The 4,010-nt window shown below is 32.3% G+C and overlaps 1 long non-coding RNA gene across 1 annotated transcript; it reads right to left on the reverse strand.

Moving 5' to 3' along the window:
• Positions 1 to 867: 867 nt before the first annotated feature.
• LOC131606397 (uncharacterized) lies at positions 868 to 2,496 on the reverse strand. Its single transcript, XR_009284832.1, has 3 exons — positions 1,682 to 2,496; positions 1,326 to 1,398; positions 868 to 1,222 (listed from the first exon to the last, which is right to left on the reverse strand). It is a non-coding gene; the product is annotated as an uncharacterized LOC131606397 (long non-coding RNA).
• Positions 2,497 to 4,010: the final 1,514 nt, after the last annotated feature.

A 4,010-nucleotide genomic window follows, 5' to 3' on the forward strand; every position in this document is an offset into this window, starting at 1 on the left:
AACTGTGAATGAGACTCACCCTTACTGTTGACATTTTCAGATTGGCGAGTAGCGGCTTTTGGCTTTGGTGAGGAGAGCTCATAGGCCAGTTTGTTTAAGTATAGCGTCGGTGTCATGCTCTGATATTGTAACATTGGGGAACGCTAGTTAGAGTCTATGATGATACTCTATTCTGTTGTTATTCACTTCAAGAAAAATGGCAGATTGCGACAGTTATTTTGGCAGATTACGACGGTTAAAACCACCATAATTTACAATCTACGACGGTTGCAGTACTGTGCAGAATTGTGTGTCCCCAACCTGTTTCACGACGGTTGCCAAAACTGTCGCACTAATTCACGACGGGTTGGTACTGACTTAAACTAGAAATGGCGACGGTTAAAAACTGTCGTGAAAATGCCTTTGATTTTTGTTTTTGTTGTTATTCGCGACGGTTTGAAACTGTCGTGAATTTAATATCCTGACGGTTGGAACCGTCGTGAATTTCCTTTGATTTTTGTTTTCGTTTTTTATTACGACGATTTAAAACTGTCGTTAATGTGATATCCTGACGGTTCAAACCGTCGTAATTTGATTTATAAAGGTTAGATATAATTTAATTGGTAACGGTTTAAAGCGCTACTAATATTTTTTTTCTATAAATTATTTTTACTATAATATTTTTATTTATAGTATTATTTTTTATTTTTTTTCTATCACCACAAAATCATATTTAATACTAAAAAGATATACAATGACAATATTTACATTAACACTCCATATATATATATATATATATATATATATATATATATATATATATATATATATATATATATATATATATATATATATATATAATTAATACTACAAATATGATCACTGTAACCACACATATGTGTGTATCCTATTATATACTAAACCAAAATAAAATCATGTTACATATATAGATCCTAATATGATTGACATCATTGTATAATAACACCCTGTACTAAAACAATGTAGATACTGCTTTTTTTCTGTACAACTCTTCTACTTACAACATCGATTGCAACTAAAAATAGTCATAATTATATATTATACTTCCTGTAAAATATGTGTTTCTTCCTTCTGAGACACTCTTGGAGCAGATTTTGTGACCTTAACACGATACGAAACCTCATCAGAACCAAACTCAATCACATCAGAAGAACGCATGCACGCAGGATAGTTCGGAAGTACCCTGTATCGTTTTCCTTCATTGCTGAAAATATGGTGAGAAACAAATTATATATATACAATTTTCACGACCTAAAAAATAATTAGAAACCTGAAAACTGTTTTGACTTAATTAGTGATCTAGGTACCGTGTTGACTTTGTAAATCTCTCAAGAAGAAGGCGTCGTTCTTGTAGTTGATTCGAGCATCCAATTGAGAAACCTTGGAAAGAAAAATAAATAATTTGTTGCATGATCTTCAATAATATGTTTGAGAATCGTATCTAATTATGCTCATGACAAATTTTCTTACATTAGGTAAAGGTATTGTGATTAAACTACCTGTATAATCTTCTTTCAGCATGCTCTTGCAATTTTTGCAACTATCAGAAAATGAGTTGAAAGTGAAAAAAACTTAATAGCACGCACAACATTGTAACTAGTTGCAGATGAAGGAATTTTAATAGCACGCACAATATTGTAACTAGTTGCAGATGAAGGTGTACCCGATTATGCAGGGATTAGTCTCATCTCGACTAAAACATATAGGTTCCAGAACGCTTGCTTCATTTCCACATGGTAATAAATTCCATCTACAATTCAAACAAAAAGGAATAAGTGACACAAAAGTAATCTGACATTCATCAGTATTAAGCCGCAGACATACTGTCCGTTAATAGTACGCTCGAGCTCATCATCGTCTTCGAACCATGTACGTAACTGGTCACTTGGCTTCATTAACAATCACTTTTATTAGTATCTACGTAGAAACAAAGTCTAATAGACAAAAGCTAAAAGACCAGTAACCATTTTTTCTATGTAAAAGAAATTTAGAAAGGCAATCAATCTAACATACTTTGTCTGAGTGCCTGCAACATATTGGTCTGCCTTCAAGTTTGGAGCTGCGAAAGTTGTGACAATACGTAATTATCCATTTTTTATAGCATTTACTTTCCAAAACACTCATAACCATGGTACAAGAGCACACAACACGGGAACGCATGCTCACACAGCTAATACAAAAAAATAATATAGGAAAATAATACAGGTTTAAAAGATAAATTCTGAGCATGCAAGAATTCATCAATTAATTGTGCCTAAGAATATTTTGAAATAAAACTTTCTAAAACGTTAAAGTCACTTATCTTTCGGTGTCTGTGTCGGCACAACGATTCACGTCTCATCTTGATTCGGATCTTGTATTGCCAATCGAGATGATTCCAATCTTGTTTCACTGTTGAGATTGAGGCTGATGATCTGCTAAGATTCTGGAAGAACCCAAGGCTGATGATCTGCGAACTTTCAAATTAATAGATCAGACAAACAAAAACTTATTCATCTATAAATATGGGTTACTCAACAGCTCTTATTCTTTGCTTTAGTTTGAGAATATATTATCAGTTTAGTTTACTGATTTAAGATTTTCCAAAATCACAATGTGTCAATTTTCCAAACTAAAGCCTAGCCAACGTTTACTTGCATAACCAAGTCATAAAATAAATAAGAAACCTTAACCTTAACGTTTCAACCATCCAACTCAAACACCAGACACGTCACTAACACATCCTCACACGTTGATATATTATTAGTAATAATTTGGACAGAACATAAATTATTAAATGTCATCACATATAGAAAAGTCGTGTTGGTGTCAAACACAGAAAAGGGCGAATACACCTTCCATTTGAAGTATGCATTCTACATAAATTACTAGAATGTAATTGTCATAAATTACTATCAAGGGACAACCTAAAACTATATTGTTACAGTGGAGTTATAAATAACATAAAACGTAACTTAAAAAGTGTTTATAGAGATAGGTTTTGTGAATCGCTTACCCGAAGGTTCAAATTTACGAGTGAGAAGGAGTAAGATACACTTCCACCTAATTCCCAAAGCAACAAAACCAAGTGAAAGAAGCTGTGAAAATATAGTGCAGAAACTGAATATTAATTCATTATGATCAAAATTGCGTATCCAATCGAATGGAAAGAAAATGGAATCGTGAAAGTCAACAACAACAATTTCTCTTTGAACCCACATTCAATGCAAGCAGTATACAAATACAAAAAATCACAAACAAGCAAGATGGAGAAATAACTAAGATAAGAATTGAATTTACACAATGGTTGACATGACATATTTTAAATTTTAGTAGGTTTCTTTCAAAAAGAGTTCACACTTATTTCATTGAAAATTTGAAATTGACTTTTAGTGCTGAATGAATCAAAATTCCTAAATATATGAAAATAGATTCCCTAAATTTGACCTTTGCAGGCAAAATTGCAACTAATGGACATGGACCTTAGTTTTAATGTGTGATTTCTATGGACCAGAACAATTGTAGGTAGTTAAGTGCTTTATAGATGTCAATATCATGACACACATGCCATTGCTGATGCACACCGTCAATACCCAGTAAAATACAATCAAACACAATAAACCATATACAACATTCTGAAAAGTTCTACACAAAATCCGCATAGCTAAATGCATGTTTCAAGGATCCAAACAAAGCCCCAAAAAATCTTCCTCCACAAGTTTATGTGCTAAATTAATCAATAATTAGTTCCACGCAAATCCAAAAATAAAATACAGTAACATACAATAATCCCCTGGAAGCACACGAGACATAATAGAAAAACAATATCTCAAGTTTAATCTATTTAAACAAGGGTTAAATAGGTTTTTAGTCCCTATAAACATACGACCCTGCATTTTTATTCCCTATAAAATTTTCCTTCAATGAATGGTCCTTCTAAAATTTTTACGCATGCAATTTCAGTCCCTGTTATTTTCTAAAATTGTAAAAACTGTTTAATTACCCTTTAATTT

The sequence above is a fragment of the Vicia villosa genome, linkage group LG5, assembly GCF_029867415.1.
Source record: "Vicia villosa cultivar HV-30 ecotype Madison, WI linkage group LG5, Vvil1.0, whole genome shotgun sequence".
Taxonomy (NCBI): Eukaryota; Viridiplantae; Streptophyta; class Magnoliopsida; order Fabales; family Fabaceae; genus Vicia; species Vicia villosa.